Raw genomic sequence first — 18484 nt, 5'->3', positions numbered from 1 at the left:
TTCTCATATTCTTTGGGTAAAAACCCAGTATTGCAATTACTGGATTGTAGGATAGTTCAATTTTTAACTTTTTGAGGAGCCTCCATACTGTCTTCCACAGTGATTGCATCATTTTGCATTCCCATCAACAGTGCATGAGTGTTGCTTTTTCTCCACATCGTCCCTAACACTTGTCATTTCTTCTGACTTTGATTTTTTAGCCATTCTGACAGGTGTGAGGTGATATCTCATTGTGGTTTTGATTTGCACTTCTCTGATGATAAGTGATGCTGAGAACCTTTTCATGTGTCTGTTGGCCATCTCTCTGGATGTCTTCTTTGGAGAAAGGTCTGTTCATGTCTTCTGCCTATTTTTTAATTGGATTATTTGGTTTTTGGGTGCTGAGTTGTATGAGTTCTTTATAGATTTTGGATACCAACCCTTCATTGGACATGCCATTTGTAAATATCTTCTCCCATTCAGTAGGTTGCCTTTTAGTTCTGTTGTTTCCTTCACTGTGCAGAAGCTTCTTAGTTTGTTTGATGTAGTCCAATAGTTTATTTTTGCTTTAGGTTCCATTGCCTCAGGTGACCTATTTAGAAAAAAAAAGTTGCTAAGCTGACCTTAGAGAAATTACTGCTTTCTAGGATTTTCATGGTTTCAGGTCTCACATTAAGTCTTTAACCCATTTTGAATTTATTCTGTGTATGGTGACAGAAAGTGGTTCCAGTTTCATTCTTTTGCATGTAGGTGACCAGTTTCACCAACACCATTTGCTGAAACGACTGTCTTTTTCCCATTGCATGTTCTTTCCTGCTTTGTTGGAGAGTGATTGACTTATAATTGTGGGTTTATTTCTGGGTTTTCTATTCTGTTCCACTGATCTGTGTGTCTATTTTTGTGCCAGTACCATACTGTTTTGATCACCACAGCTTTGTTTCATAAGTTGAAGTCTGGAATTTCGATGCCTCCAGGTTTTCTTTTCTTCTTCAAGGTTGTTTTGGCTATTCAGGGTCTTTTGTGGTTTCATATAAATTTTAGGATTGTTTTTTTCTTGTTCCGTGAAAAATTCTGTTGGTATTTTGATAGGGATTTCATTAAAGGTGTAAATTGCTTTGGGTAGTATAGACATTTTAACAATATTTGTTTTTTCCAATCCGTGAGCATGGAATGTCTTTCCATTTCTTTGTGTTGTCTTCAATTTCTTTTTTTTTATTTCGGTAATATTTATTTATTTTTGATAAAAGGAGAGAGAGAAACAGAGAGAGAGAGAGAGAGAGAGAGAGAGAGAGAGGCAAAGAGAGAAGGATACAGAGAATCTGAAGCAGACTCCAGGCTCCAAGGTGTCACCACAGAGCCTGATGCAGGGCTCAAACCCACAAATCGTGAGATCATTACCTGAGCCAAAGTCAGGTGCTTAAATGACTGGGCCACCCAGGTGCCCCATCAATTTCTTTCATCAGTGTTTTGTAGTTTTCAGAGTACAGGTCTTTCACCTCTTTGTAAATCTTACTCTTGATAGGAGATGCAAAGAAAAATAAACTGTGATGCCTTTTTTCATTATTTACCTCGTCTGTGAAGAAAGAGGCAGTCTCAAGCATTGTTTGCAGTAATGGTACATGGTACAACCCCCATTCAAGGGATTTGATATTACCTTATAAAGTTAGTAGGGTACTTACACTTGGAACCAGCAATTTGTCTTCTAAGAATCTATCCCCCCAAAAAAATGCAAAAAAAAAAAGGCATAAGCACAAAGCCATTCCTGGCATAACAATTCATAAAGAAGACAAGAAAAAGAGACATGTCCACCAATAGGGGGCTGGTTGAATAAACCATGGTATATATACATCCTGGAGTACTATGCAGCCATAAAAACCAACGACTCTACCTATAGTGCTTTGAAGTAATCTCTAAGATATATCGTTAAGTGAAAAAATCCAGGTGCATAAAAGTGTGCAGAGCTGCTACTGTCCAGTATGGTAGCCACCAGTCAGGAACAAGTATTTACATTATATTAAATTAAAGTACACGGAATTTCAAAATCAGTTGCTCAGTCTCAGTTGCGATATTTTGGATGCTAAATGTTTAATTCCCAAATAAAACATTCATGTAGCTAGTTGCCACTCTGTTGGACAGTGCAGATACAGAATATTCTCTCTGCGGAAATTTCTACTGCACAGCACTCGTGTAGAATATAACAACTTTTACCTATGAAAGGTATAGAAAATTAAAACACATGATGTATTTCCTTATATTAAAAAAAAACCTGTATGGTTAAAACAAAAGATGATAAAAAATGCTTGCCTATAAAGGGACAGGGGACAGCCCAAGATGTAAGTTGATGATGTATATTCTCTAAAAAATATAACATAGATTCACAGGGTCCATGACCTGGAAAAGGCAAGAAACAATGAGAAACCCAGTAGCAAAGAGCAATTCTAGTCCCCAGATGGAATCTTTTAAACACATTTCCCACTAAATGACTGATTCCTGGTCTAAGTTGGGGTTGTACCAGGTGAGTCTGGACTGAACTCATGCCAGAAAGCATGTCAAAAAGAGTAAGAAGCCAATTTGAAGGGGCTCCCACCAGCCAAAGATACTAAAGCACATCAGATACAGAAACATCCTTGAACTCATGATAAGAATCTGAAAAAAAAAAAAAGAAAAAGAAAAAAAAAAGCCAACTCATTGCTCACCTTTGAGGATCCTAGGAAAATAACTCATCGTTTTAGATTGTGGAAATATTGCAAAAGAAGTAAGCATTCGCCTTACCCTCCTGTGCTTCCTATACTTAAGCTTAACCTAACAGTTGATGAGGGGAAGTTTCTTTTATAAAAGGATGTCAGCTAATAACACGCAGAAGAAATCAAAGAATTAGTACATCGTGCTTTTGTAACCTTACTGAAATGCAGTTCTAGGCCATAAACATTAGAAACGGTGAAAAACATGAGGTGAAAAGCAGGTGGAAGATTTTATACTGGCTGGATCAGGCTGACAACAGTTGAGCCTAGTGATCGAGCTCATCGTCGCAGGAGGAGATACCACCAGACACTACTAGGCTCCTGGTGTAAGGCTATGGGAAGTCCATCACCACATCTGAGGTACTCTTGCCAAAAGATCCAAATCTAAGCAAGGCTCTAAATCTAATTACTGATTTAAAGGAAAGAAGAAAGCCATAGGAGCATAATAAACACAATAAGGATACAATTGGCAAAAACCCAGAATGCAAACTCCACAGGAAAAAGATCCAGTTTCTTAAGTAAATAAATCGGGAGGTTAGAAAAAAAAGAGGGTGGAATTTCTTTAGAGTAAAAGAGACTAAAAACTTCAGAGAGAGTTAAGTTCAAGAGAAATTAAAACAGATAAATTAAAATTAACACCGCAATGGGATACCACCAAAACAACAAAAATGAAAAAGATGGAAAATACCAAGCGTTGGTGAGGATGTGGAGCAGTGCAACTCTCACACATTGCTGGTGGGCATGCAGATTAGAACAAACATTTTGAAAAACTGCTTGGTAGTATCTTCTGAGCTCAATGTGAACACACTCTATGACTTGGAAATGCCACCCTTTGAGACATGGCCAAGAGAAAGAAAATAAATGTCCACCCGAAAGACATGTACAAGAATGTTCAGAGCCTCATTATGATAATAAGTCAAATATGGAAAATACCCAAATCCCCCTAACAAGCATATAGGTTGTGAAATAGCCACACAATGCAATACTCTACTGTTGTGTTAGTCCCAGCCTAATGATAGTGATAGCGTCACTATCAATATCACAAGGCCCAGCCTATTGATAGTGGCTAGGAATGCCTGATGCACTCATCTATACCCATATTGCTCCTAGGAAGACCCCACAGACATTTCCCCCACAGGGGCCAATGTTGTGGCTGGACTGCCCCTTGTGGTTCTTCCTTGTGGTTTATTATGATTGCATTATTATTGCAGGATGTGCTTCAGCCAAAAGCCATCAGGGAACTTTGAGGAACGAAATCTATTACTCACAGATCCAGGAGGACACATGGAACACCTGAGGGCTACATAGCATGTTGTTGTGGGGGGCGAGGTAAAGGGGGGGGAAGTGAGCAGGGACCTGGGATTCGCCTTTATTAGCATTGAAGACTGGTGTGTCTAGGGTTTTGTGTGTTCACTCTTTATTGGCTAATTTAAATCATGACAGCAGGAATTAAGACATAGGAAGGGAAAAGTGGGGTCACTCAAGGGCTCAGTTATCTAGGTTTACCCAGGGCTTTCTGAAAAAAGGGATCTTCATGGGTGGAGGTAGCCCAGCTCCTTACCTGGTTGTTTTGCTAGTAGTTGTGTCATACAGCTGGAAACTTTATTCTAGATGGTTGGAGAAAGAGAGGAAAACAAGTACTTTGTTTCCTTTTATTTCAAGGTACTTAGAACATCTATGATGGTTAATTTTATGTGTCAGCTTGCCTTGGCCACACTATCCAGGTATTTGGTCAAACATTATTGTGGATGTTTCTGTCAGTGTTTTTGAATGGGAATAACATGTAAATTGGTGACTTTGCATAAATCATTATGTGAGTAGGCCTCATCCAATCAGTCGAAGGCCTGAATAGAACAAAAGACTCACCTCCCTCAAGCAAGGGTGAACTAGGTAGCAGATGGCCTTCAGCCTCCATAACCGTGTGAACCAATTCCTTCAAACCTATGTCTACCTATATCTATCTATCTATCTACCTATCATCTATCTATCTAGCTACCTATCATCTACATATCTATCTATCTACCTATTATCTATCTATCTATCTATCTATCTATCTATCTATCTATCATCTATCTATCTCTACACACGTACAACACATCCTATGGGTTCTATTTCGCTGGGGAATGATGACTGATACAGTGTCTTCATATATTACCTGCAGGGTAATCTCAAATATGTATCCTTTGAATCCTTGCAAAGTGACTTACTAAACATAGGAACAAAGTTAATGCTGTTTGATGGACAGGCAACTGGGTGCATGACAGGAGACATACCTGGCCACAGTGGCAGACCTAACCTACTACCTCTAGATGACACTCCATCTGACCTCATTTGCCAAAGAGGATCAGACCAGCCCTGCCTGCCAACAAGCAAGACATAGAGAAATGCGACAGACACAGAGAAATGCGATCCCCATCTGGAAATTGGCACTCTGAGTTAATAACAGGGGGCAAAAAATTAGCCATGGGTGTCCAAAGAATTATCTTAATAGCCAAGTTGTCTAATGTGTAGTGACTGTGACGATTATTAACTTTTCTGTTTTTATGATTGTTACCTTTCTGTTTTATTAAATAATTACCACCTAGCACATGGCAAAATGCTTCCCAAATATAGTATCCACCCAAACGGGCCCTGTGAGCCACCTCAGAGAGTTGGTTTTGTTTATTTATTTATTTGTTTGTTTGTTTGCTTTTTAGAGTACCAAGAGACCCCAGCTTAACATCAACCACCATGGGTTGACATAGTTCAACACATGTCTTTTTCGTCTTGCTAAGTGTACTGGTTAGGAATGTGGGCTCTGAAGGTAGACTAGGTCTAAACCCTAGTTCTGCCACTTATAAATTGCGTGAATGTGAATACTTCATTTCTTCTTACAGTCACTGGATTGGCTCTTGTCTTCCTATTTGACTTCATCTCCTATCTTCATCTGTATTGTGTCTGACAAGCTCCAGCCCATTGAAGTTTTTCATGTGTCTATTTGTGTCTGCTCCTAGAAAACTGGTACTCACACACTTTGCTCATGCATACACAAAAAGGCCTGCCCAAGCCTTTTTTTTTTTTCTTGTTGTGCAGGATTCGATTCAAATGTACTTCCTGAGAAAGAGCTTCACTGACAGTCCCATTTATAGTCGTCCCTGACCGGTCATTTTCTACTCGATTCATGTGTTCATGTTTCTTAAAGCACAAATCCCCATATAGAATTCTCCCACTTATTGATTTTTATGCTTATTTCCAGTGCTCCAAAACTAGAATGAAAGCTCCTGGGACCCTTTTTATCTTGTTCTCTGTGCTGTGTCCCCTATTCTGGTTCAGTGCCTCACATATGAATCACTGAATAAATATTACTTACAAGAAGGGATTGATTCCTATGGGACACACTGGAGAAGACACAGATATTTAGAACTGAATGGCAGGAGAAGTTGACAAGGAGATTAAACATCAGGGAATTCAAATTTTTAAATGAGTGTTTATTGCAAATCCTCAGCAGTGCTTTTTAAACTTGGATGGGTGCCAGAAACAGCTGTAGATATCACTCAAAATGTAGAGACTTCCCATGCCACCTCTCTGGTTTTGATTCAGGAGACCTAGGGTGGCCCCAGGAATTTGGAAATTTAACAAGCACTCCCTATTTATTAAAGAAGTGCTCTGAGAACCACACTTGGAGAAATCCTGACCTAAACAGCTGAAATTTGTGTAGCATTAATGTGATGTCTACCATGCAGACTTCTGTGATATCAGGGGGGTGTCTGAGTGTCTGCTAATATGATTACTCAGAGGGCACTGGTCTTTCCTTCCTACCTATGACCAAAGATTTCTTTTCCACATGGGATCACACTTAAAGTCTGCAATATTCCTGAGTGGTTGGATTGGGTATTGTTATCCCATCGTATAGATGAGGCTAGTGGAAGGATAGTGATTTAACTAAAGTGCACCAATGATGGGACCCTGATCTCTTCACTCTTGCTCCAGAAAATTGTCTAGGACACTGGACATCACACCTTTTCCTTCTCTATCACCTCCTGTTTCTGGGGCTCAGAGTTCACACACTTTCTCTGATGTCCCACTAGAAGGGAGAGTCAGGAGATCAGAGAGCACACAGAATAGAGAGGAAGGGGAGAGGAAAGGAGAATGCGTGAAAGGCAGAGGAAAGGGGTGAGGACGTGCTTGCCTGTCTCCACTCAGGTCACTGGAAGCTGTGCAATGACACTGTGCCTCCTTGTCAGCTCCATTCCACAGCCTCTTCCTGCACACAGCAGTGGCACTGAAGTCCTCACATCATGGAAATGTGGGCTCATCTCTCCTTGCAGCTCCATATCCAAGTATTTTCTCTAGGAAGTCATGCTATGATGTTCATGTCAGAGGCATCACACTGACAGAATGAAGGAGACAAAGCTGGAATGGGCAACTAATCATATTTGCTGTGGGCTTTCTAGATGCCACACATAGTGGGTTGTTATTTTCAGACTTTGTCAATTCAAGTCCTCAAAGTAGTCTGCTGAGGTGGCATCACTACTTCCTTTCTATGCATGGAGAAATAGGCCCAGAGAACAAAGTACATATTCAAAGAAATGTAGGGAGGTGTCGAATGGATGCAGAGGCCAACTTGAAGAGCTAACACTGCCCAATTCTGGGACAATTCCAGAATCAAAATAAATAGAGTAACAAATGCTAACACTCTGGGACAAATAAGAATCTATGGGTCATTCTGACATAAATAAATACTTGAATGAACACATAACTAAATAAACCTTAGAGCAGAAGGGAAGGTCTACCATACAGTCAGATGCCAACTATATCCAGAAGGAATGACAGGATTAGAAAAACAACACTTGACCAACTATCATAGTAACAAGTGATTCAGGCAAGAGCCCTGAATGGAAGCTCAGTCTGCGCCAAATCCCACAGCAGGCACAGTCACCATGGAAGCCATGCTCACCCAAGAATGCTGGAAAAACAACAAGCCACCACCACTCTCTTTTCGTTCCTAATATTACTAAGATCTGTATAGCACAGACACGATGTGAAGCAATTAACACCACCTATTTCTCAAAATAAATACTCCTCGCGGTTTTACCGATTTAAGCGTACATGCATGCAAACATACATAATTACAAACATGCATACAGACCCCAATACATGCATGCTTTGTCCCACTTTCTCTTTTACTATTCAAGTTTCCAGGAATTCACGGAAGTGGGTTTACGGAAGGGTAATGAAGAAAAAATCCACGATTCAACAAACTCAATTCTAATCACACCTAACAAGTAGAAAGTACCATAACAACTTTATTTTAGTGATTTATTTTTCTGTAGTAGATCTAAAGTCTGTCTCTGGGACATTTTTCCATATCTTCGGGTTGGAAAACTCACTATTGTTAAGACAAAAATTGTTAGGATGGGAAATCCCCACACTCATCCATGGATTCAATACAATCCAAATCAAAATCTTAGTGGGCCTTATCATTATTATTATTATTAATTATTATTATTATTATTATTGGAAATCAACAGCTGAATTTAAAATTCACGTATGGATAGCAAAACGACCTAGACTATAAAAACAAATAGAAATGGCGATCCATATAATCACCGCATATAGAAGTCTAATGAGAATGGACCATAGACCTCAATATAAAACCTAAAGCTATAAAAACATAGGAGAAAACACAGGAGAGGAAAACATGGAAGAAAATCCTTCTGACCTTGGCTTAGGTGAAGATTTATTAGATACCACACCCAAAACACAATCCACAAATAAACAAATTGATAAATTAGACCACCTCAAAATGAAAAGGAAAAAAAAAAAAGTCTACTCTTCCAAAGACACTGCTGAGAGAATGAAAAGCAAGCCACTGACTGGGAAAAAAATATTTGCAAGTCATTTATCTGATAAAGGACCTGTATCCAAAATATAGAAAATATAGGCCTGAATCCAAAATATGGAAAATCCCTGGCGTGTTAAGTCACTAATAGACATGCCAATAAATAAATGAGCAAACAATTAAACAAACACTTCATCCAAGAGATTATACAAGTGACAAATAGGGTCACGAAAAGATGATCAACATCGTTAGTTAATAAGGAAATGTAAATTAAAACTACAATGAAATATCACTACACCCCTGTGAGAATGGCCAACGTTAACAATACTGACCATACTAAGCGTTGTGGAGGATGGAACCCTCATAGACTGCTGGTGGGAATTAAAGATGATACAAAATCTCTAGGACTAGTTTGGTAGTTTCTTACATTGTTCATCTAACATCTACCATATGATCCAGCCATTGAACCCTTATGTATTTACCCTACAGAAGAAATCTTATCCATGTAAAGATTTGTATACAAATATTCACAACCGTTTTACTGAAAAGAGCTTGAAGCGGAAAACAATCCACATGTCCATCACCAGATGAATGGCTAAAACAAATCATCATATATACATATAGCGGAATATTATTTAGCAATACTAAGGGACTATCCAACCATGCAACAAATGGATAGCTTGACACATAGTTAAGTTGAATGAAAGAAGCAAGAAAACAAAAGTGCATTCTGTACAGTTTTATTGACAGAAAGGTTTTTTTTTTTTTAAGAGAAATTAATGGTGACAGAAGTTTAGTGGTTACCTGGGAACAGGGAGAGGTCCCAGAGGAGGCAGTTGGAGGCTACAGGAGGGTACAGGAGGATGAAGAGATTACAAAAAAGCATGAGGAATCCAAGAATAGAGTCCAGGGCCTGGCCTGTGTGACATGACCTTAACATTACTACTTTCTCCACTGCTCTGTGGCCTTTCTCATGAGGCTCCTCTTTGAGGGGACTATTCAGGAACTATATTTCTGGATGTCGGTATGGTGTACACTTCTCACTACAGAGGTGCACATCCTTCACACCAACAATTTCCCTGATAGAAATTTAACTTAAGGGCATAGTTAAGGATGGAAGTAGGATTTGGTTCTAAGGATTGCCATCTTGATAATTCCCTACCAGTTTTTCTCATGAACTAGACCTCTCCCAAGACAGTGTTCTGTGCTCAAAGAGAACACATTTAGCTCACCAGTGCAAAAGCCACATGAACTGTGTTCTTCAGCACAGTCAGGTGCCATCCACGAAGTGTTGATAATTGGGAATATGAGAAACACTCTGAATTCCAAATAACATAGGGCTGTGACAATTGATTATGTCCCATTGAAAAGGTACAATTCTATGCAGGGAGCAAACATGAGTTGTAATGAAAACAACCAGGAGGGACAATTTGTTGCCTATCAGATTAGCAATGATTCACATTTGTAATGTGTGGGGAAACAGGCACTATCATACAGCGTTGTTAGAAATATAAAATAGTTTCTTTCAAAGTTGTGTTCATATAAAATGCAGTTTTCGTGGTTTTGAAAAAAACACTTTCAAGAACTTATTAAGAGAAATGCTTACTAAAACATCTGAATGCCTATGAAGAAGAATGTTAAGAGACTCCCCGGGAAGATGGTGGAGTCAGAAAACTCTAAGCTCACCTTGGCTCATTGATACTACCAGATAACATTCATATCAGTGTAAATAGCCCATAAGACAACCCAAAGACTTGCAGAAGAAACTCTCCACAGCTAAATATAGAGAAGAAGCCGATGAAAGAAAGTAGGAAGGGTGAAGATGCAGTGGGGTACTAAGTGGACCCACGAGACTGCCCTCAGGAGAGAGGGCTGCCCAGGTGTCGAGAGGGGAGAGAAATAGACTCTCACACTATGTAACCCGCACAGGAAAGACAAATTCTCATCACATTGGCTGCAAAAACCAGAAGGGCCAAATTTCACGAGTTTGTACAATCAGTGGGACTTAAACCCAACATGGTGAGGGGGAACTGAGTCCCCACCCTTAAAGAGACAGGACAACAAACAGCCCTGTGGAGATACAGCATAGAAGGGGCAGTTTGAAAATCACATGGGGACATGGGAGGGAGATTTATTTACTGATCTCGGAGCATGTGTTGAAAGGGCAAGGATGTGTGGGGGACTTGCCCACAAACAAAGGAGCTGGTGGGAGCCAGTTTCCTCCCCCCCCCCCACCGCAGTATGAACACACAGCCACCTGGGGGAACAAACAAGGAACCAGTGAGGTGCTGACATTCCCTACTTAGCTTGCTGACAGGACACCCAGCCCTCATGTTTCACTGTGGACATGCCCCCTCCAATCGGGCCTTGGCTCCAGGTCTTCTCCCACAGCAGACCCATGCAAACCTTGCTAACACTGCAAGTCCATTCCCCTCCCCAGCCCCCCACGCTTCCATGGATCCACCCCCTCCAATCCTCTCTTGGATGGAGCTTATGTAAAGCAGTGCCACAAGCCTGGAAGTTTGCAAGCAGCCCCAAGAAGGGCCAGTGCCACCCCAAAGTGACTTCTGCCCTGGGGAGAGAGAAACATAACCACACACAACAATCAGACTGTGGTCCCAGCAGCGGGCTGTGGGCAGACAGGGGGTCTGACTGCAGGCCTTGCCCATCAAGGAAAGCTTCTCAGGGGACAAAACAGGGAAAGTGCCCTGTAGTTCAGTGCTAGTGTATCCCTGGGAGATGCCTGGTCTGACTCAAATCAAGCCCAAGGTGGCCCCAGACTGGCCCACCAGCAACACAGGGACCAAACCCTGCCCACCACAGGCAAAGAGCGCCATTGTGGATGGCTGAACTGAAGGAAAAAGCAGCTCAACCACAAGAGCAGGGTGCACACAACAAACATACGAGAAACCCTGAAGCTCTAAATTCTGGTAAATAGGGGACACTGCACTGCAGGCACTACAGGGTTGCTTCTTCATAAGGCCACTAGTTTTAAGAGCAGGGGATGTGGTTAACTTTCCTAACACATAGAAAAAGGTGCAGAGAGTTAGACAAAATGAGGAGACAGAGGAATATGTCCCAAATGGAGGAACAAGACAAAATCACAGCAAGAGACCTAAGTGAAATGGGGATTGCGTAGTATGTCTGACAGAGAATTGAAAGTAATGGTCATAAAGATACCATGAGATGCGAGAAGAGTTTGGAGGACCTCAGTGAGACCCTGAACAAAGAGATACAAATCATAAAAAAGAAACAATCAGGGATGAAGAACCCAATAACTGAAATTAAAAATGCACCAGATACAAAGAATAGTAGACTAGATGAAGCAGATCGTATCAGCAACCTGGGGGCAGGGTAATGGAAAGCAACCAAGCTGGACAGTTGAGAGGAAACAAAACACAAAATGAAAACAGACTTTGGGACCTCAGTGACACCATCAAGCATAATAACGTTCACATTATAGGGGCTCCAGAAGGAAAAGAGAGAGAAAAGGGGGCAGAAAATTAATTTGAAAAAATAATAGCTGAAAAAAAATCCCAAATCTAGGGAAGGAAAGAGAAATCCAGATCCAGGAGGCACAGACGGCCCCCCAAAAAATCAACCTAAAGTGGTCAACACCAACACATAATACTTAAAATGGTAAGAAGCAGTGGTAATGAGATAATTTTAAAAGCAGCAAGAGGAAAGAAAATTCCATACAAGGTAAACCCCATAAAGCTATCAGTGGATTTTTCAACAGAAGCTTTGGAGGCCAGAAGGGAGTGGCATGGTATATTCAAAGTGGCGAAACTAAAAAATCTGCAGCCAAGAATATTGTATCCAGGAAGGCTATCACTCAGAATATAAGGCCAGGTAAAGAGTTTCCCAGACAAACAAAAGCTAAAGGAATCCATGATCACTAAACCATCCCTACAAGAAATGTTAAAGGGGATTCTTTGAGTGGAAAGGAAATACCATAAGCAGAAATAAGAAATGTAGGAAGCATCAAAGCAGTAAAAATAAGTACATCTATAAAAAACAGTCAAAGGGTCTCTCAAAACACACGGATGTAAAGTATGGCAGCATACACCTAAAACGTGGGGTGAGGGGAGAGGAGTAAAGAATGAGTTCAAACTTAAGCAACCATCAACTATTTGCACAAGATATTATATACAAGCTGAACGGTAAAAGAAAAAAAAAAACAGTAACAGATAAGCAAAAACTAAAGAGAAAGGAATCCAAGTTTATCAGTAAAAAAGCCAACTAACTGTGAAGAAAGAGAGCAAGAAAAGTAAGGAACAGAGAAAAACCACAAAAACCACCATAAATTGGGTAACAGAATGGCAATGATTACCTACCTATCTCTAATTTTAATGTAAATGGACTAACCGCTCTGATCAAAAGACATAGGGTGACAGAAATGTGAAAAAGCAAGACGCATTTATAAGTTGCTTGCCAGAGACTCACTACAGACCTAAAGACACGTGCATGATTGAAAATGAAGTGATGGAGAAACATTTATCATGCAAGTAGATATGAAAAGAAAGCCAAGGTAGCAATACTTATATTGGGCAAAATAGATTTTAAACAAGAACTGTAAGAGGTGATGAAGAAGCACATTATGTAATCATAAAGGGGACAATGCAACAAGAAGATATAACAATTGTAAATATTTATGCACCTGACATGAGAGCATCCAAATACATAAAGCCGTTTGTAACAAACATAAAGAAGGCAATTCATAATAATACGATAATAGTAGGGGGCTTGAACAGCCCACTGACATCAATGGGTGCATCTCCTAAACAGAAAATCAACAAGGAAGCAATGTCTTTGAAGGACACTTTGGACCAGACGGATTTAACACATATATTCAGAACATTCCGTCCAGAAATAGCAGAATACACATTTTTGTCCGAGTGCACATGGAACATTCTCCAGAATATATCACATATTAGGCCACAAGACAGTCTCAACAAATTCAAAAGGATCAAAGTCATACCACCATGCACCTTTTCTGACCACAATGCTGTGAAACAGGAAATGAGCCACAAGAGAAAAACCTGGAACTGGCACAAATACATGGAAGTCAAATAACATGCTACTAAACAATGAATGGGTTAACAAATAAATAAACGAAGAATTAAAAAAATACATGGAGATAAAAGAAGAAGAAAACACAGAAATCCGAAATCTTTGGGATGCAGCAAAAGCTGTCCTAAGGAGGAAGTTTACAGCAATGCAGTCCTACCTGAAGAAGCAAGAAAAATCTAAAAGTAAACAATCTAACCTCACACCTCCAGGAACTAGAAAAAGAACAAACGAAATCCAAAACCAATAGAAGGAAGGAAATAATAAAGATTAGAGAAGACATAAATGAAATAGAAACAAAACAAACAAAACAAAACAAAACAAGACAAAACAAAACAAAAAACAAAAGAACAGATCAATGAACCTGGGAGTTGGTTCTTTGGAAAATCAACAGAAGTGATCAATCATTAGCCAGACTCATCATAAAAAGAGAGAGGAGTCAAATAAACAAAATCACAAATGAAAGAAGATAAATAACAACTGACATCACAGAGATGCAAAGGATTATAAGAGAATAGTATGAAAAATTATATCCCAAATACTGGGCAAACTGGAAGAGATGGATAAATACCTAGAAACATGTAACTTCCCAAAACTGAATCGGGAAGAAACAGAAAATTTGAACAGAACAGCTAACAGCAATGAAACAGAATCAGCAATGAAACAAAACAAAACTAAACAAAAATATCCCAAGAAACAAAAGTCCAGGACCAGATGACTTCACAGGTGAATTCTACCAAACATTTAAAGAAGGGTTAATACCTAATCTTCTCAAACTATTCCAAAAAAGGAATACAAGAGGAAGGAAATCTTCCAAATTCATTCTAGGAGGCCAGTAGTAGCCTGATACTAAAGCCAGATAAAGACATTACAGAGAGACAGAGAGAGAGAGAGAGAGAGAGAGAGAGAGAGAGAGAGAGAAGTACAGGCCAATCACTTTGATGAACATAGGTGTGAAAATCCTCAAGAAAATATTATCAAACCAAATCCAACAATACACTTAAAAAAATAATTCACCACAATCAAGGGGGTTTAGTCATAGGATACAAGAGTGGTTCAATATTTACAAATCAACCAAAGTGATTTACCACTTTAATAAAAGAAAGGATAAGAACCATATGATCAGAATTGCTTGCAGTAGCCATGGTGGTCATGAGTTCATTACAGTGGGTTTCTGTCACTGCAGTGTCCACTCTCTCTGGCCACTGTCTCGGCACTCAGCTTGGATTCAGGGGCTTCCTCACCCATGGCTTTCTGAAGACTGCAGCTCAGTGCGACACAGTGGAAACAATGAGAAAAGACTGTTTATCACCAAACCTTCTGGATTCTATGACAGGTGTTATTTGAGTTTAATGAAATTCTACATTTTTGTTGAGTGGGATTCCAGTAGCAATTGGCATAACTCTGGTGAATATATTCATTGGTGAAGCTTGAGTTAGCAGAAATTCCAGAAGGCCAAATCCTGGAACACTTGAAACAGAATGTTTCAAGCATCCTATATCAAGATGGATTTCCAGAACTTTCTTCGATGGCCCTGAAGAGAATTACGAAAAGACAATGGCTATTCTTCAAATTGAAGCTGAAAAGTCCGATTTATGGTTAAAGTAACTGGAAGTACCAAGGTTAGTTAATGCATCCCAGAGGCGATGGTCCCTTGTATCAGTATCCTTCCATTGATAAGGCGCTGATTGATCATTTTCCAAAAGCAACTCCCAACATCGAATCTCTTATTTATCTAAATACAAAGTATATTCTCTTTAGGGGAAAATTAATTAAAAATATATTCTATATTTTTGCTCATGCGATGAGTAAAAGGCCTTCTATTGCTCTATTACTCAGCATTGGTTCAGATTAAGACTTTAGTGTGGGCTTTCATTTTTTTCAGCTTTATTGTATTGGGGCATAGTGGACAATATTGTAAGATATTTAAAGTGTACATTATGATGATTTGGTACCCATTGTGAAGGGCAGATTAAAACTTTTTATTTGTGGGTTTTGGCTTCCTCCTATAAGAAGGTATATAGGTAAATATAGAAACTTGAACAACTAGGAATTCGTGAACTCCCAAAGGTGTAACTTTGAAAGTTTAATGTTTTATTTGACTCATAATTGGAAGTTAGAGAAGTCCAATTATGTTAAATGCCAAGAAATATAGTAGTTTACACAAATGTCTGTATTGTAGATATCTAGATTACTCACAGGTAATTCATAATTTTAAATTACATAAATATTGAACTAACTATATAAACCATTAACCCCTGAATAAACAATTTTTCAGTGACAATAAAGGAACCATGTAATCATTTAGAAAGATGCAGAGAAAGCATTTACAAATTATAAGATCCATTTATGGTAAAAACCTTCAACAAAGTTGGTTCAGAGGAAACATACCTCAACATAATAAAAGCCATATACGAAAATCCCACAGTGAACATCATACTCAATGTGGAAAAACTTAAAGCTTTCCCCTCCTAGTGTCAGCAACAAGACAAGGATGTCTACTCTCACCACTTTTATTCAACATAGTACCAGAAGTCCTAGGCGCAGCCATCAGACAAGAAAAAGGAATACAAGGCATCCGAATTGGTACAAAAGAAGTAAAACGTTCACTATTGGCAGAATAACATGATACCATATGTAGAAAACCCTAAAGACTCTACCCCAAAAACTACTAGTAATGATAAATGAATTCAGTAAGGTCTCAGGATACAAAATCAACGTACAGAAAGCTGTTGCATGTCTACACACTAATAATGAAGCAGCAGAAAGAGAAATTAAGAAAACAATCCCATTTACAATGGCATCAAAAATAATAAAATGCCTAGGAATAAACATAACCAAGGATATAAAAGACCTGTACTCTGAAAACTATAAAACATTGATGAGAGAAATTGAAGACGGCACAAATGGAAAGACATCCCATGCTCATGGATAGGAAGAACAAACACTGTTAAAATATCCATGCTATCCTGAACAGTCTACAGATTTAATGGAATCGCTGTCAAAAAATACCAACAGCATTTTTCACAGAACTCGAACAAGCAATCCTAAAATTTGTATGGAACCATAAGAGACACCGAACAGCCAAAGCAATATTGAAAAGGAAAACAAAGCTGGAGGTATCAAAATTCCAGACTTCAACTTATATCACAAAGCTGTAGTACTCAAAACAGTATGGCACTGGCACAAAAATGGACACACAGATCAGTGGCACAGAATAGAGATCCCAGAAATAAGCCCATGACTATTTGGTCAATTGATCTTTGACAAAGGAGGCAAGAATATCCAGTGGGAAATAGACAGTCTCTTCAACAAATGATGTTGGGAAAGCTGGGCAGCTACATGCAAAAGAATAAAACCGGACCACAATCCTACACCACACACAAAAATGAACTTAAAATAGATTAAGGAACTAAATGTGAGACCTGAAAATATAAAACATCTTAGAAAGGAGCACAGGCAGTAATTTCTCTGACACCGACTGTAACAACTCCTTTTTTTCTTTTTTGGATATGACTCTTGAGGCAAGAGAAACACAAGCAAAAATAAACTATTGGGACTACATCAAAATAACAAGTTTCTACGCAGCAAAGGAAAAAATCGAAACTAAAGGACAAACCACTCAATGGGAGAAGATATTTCCAAACGATATATCTGATAAAGTCTTAGCATCCACAACCGACACATGAAAAAATGCACAACATCACTCATCATCGGGGATACACACACACACACACACACACACACAAAATGGAGTATTGCTCGGCAATCAAAAACAATGAAATCTTGTCATTTGCAACTACGTGGATGGAAATAGAGGGTATTATGCTAAGCAAAATTAGTCAGAGAAAGACAAATATCATATGACTTCACACATATGAGGACTTTAAGATACAAGACAGATGGACATAATGGAAGGGAGGGAAAAACAACATAAAAACAGGGAGGGGGACAAAACATAAGAGACTCTTAAGTATGGAGAACAAACAGAGGGTTACTGGAGGGGTTCTGAGAGGGGTTATGAGCTAAATGGGTAAGGGTCATTAAGGTATCTACTCCTGAAATCATTGATGCACTGTGTGCTAACTAACTTGGATGTAAATTTTAAAGGTAAATTAAATAATAAAAGGGCTTAGCATCCAAAATTTATGAAGAATGCCTACAAATCAACACCCGAAAGACAAATAATCCAATTAAAAAATGGGCAGAAGACATGAACAGACATTTCTCCAAAGAAGACATCCAGATGGCCAAAAGACACATGAAAAGATGCTCAACATCACTCATCATCAGGAAAATGCAACTCAAAACCACAGTGAGATATCACCTCACACCTGTCAGAATGACCCCAATCAAAAACACAAGAAACTACAAATGTTGGAGAGGATGTGCAGAAAAGGGAACCCCCTTGCACTGTTGATGGGACTGCAAGCTGGCTTAGTCACTCTGGAAAACAGTATGGAGCTTCCTCAAGAAGTTAAAATGTAACTACCCTACGATCCAGTAATTTCACTGCTGGGTATTTACCCAAAGAATACAAAAACACCAATTCGAGAAGGTACATGCACCTCTCTGTTTATTGTGGTATTATTTACCATAGACAAATTATGGAGGCAGCCCAAGTTCCATCGATTGATTCATGGATAAAAAGTAGTATATATGTAAAATGGAATATCGCTCAGCCATAAAAAAAAATGAAATCTTGCCATTTGTAGCAACATGGATGGAGCTAGAGAGTATAATGCCAAGTGAAATAAGTCAAAGACAGATACCATACGATTTCACTCCTATGTGGAATTTGAGAAACAAAACAAATGAGCAAAGGAAAAGAGAGAGAGAGAGAGACCACAAAACACTATGAAACAGACTCTTT

General features: G+C 39.1%; 1 pseudogene; it reads left to right on the top strand.

The window, feature by feature from the left end:
* Window positions 1–14754: 14754 nt before the first annotated feature.
* LOC121021739 (NADH dehydrogenase [ubiquinone] 1 beta subcomplex subunit 5, mitochondrial-like) overlaps window positions 14755–18484 on the top strand; it is a 43249-nt pseudogene continuing 39519 nt past the window's right edge.

Source organism: Herpailurus yagouaroundi, unplaced genomic scaffold, assembly GCF_014898765.1.
Source record: "Herpailurus yagouaroundi ecotype Mexico unplaced genomic scaffold, PumYag 313, whole genome shotgun sequence".
NCBI classification, from domain to species: Eukaryota; Metazoa; Chordata; class Mammalia; order Carnivora; family Felidae; genus Herpailurus; species Herpailurus yagouaroundi.
Note: the sequence above shows the minus strand (reverse complement) of the source record. Positions and strands in the feature narration are given on the sequence as shown.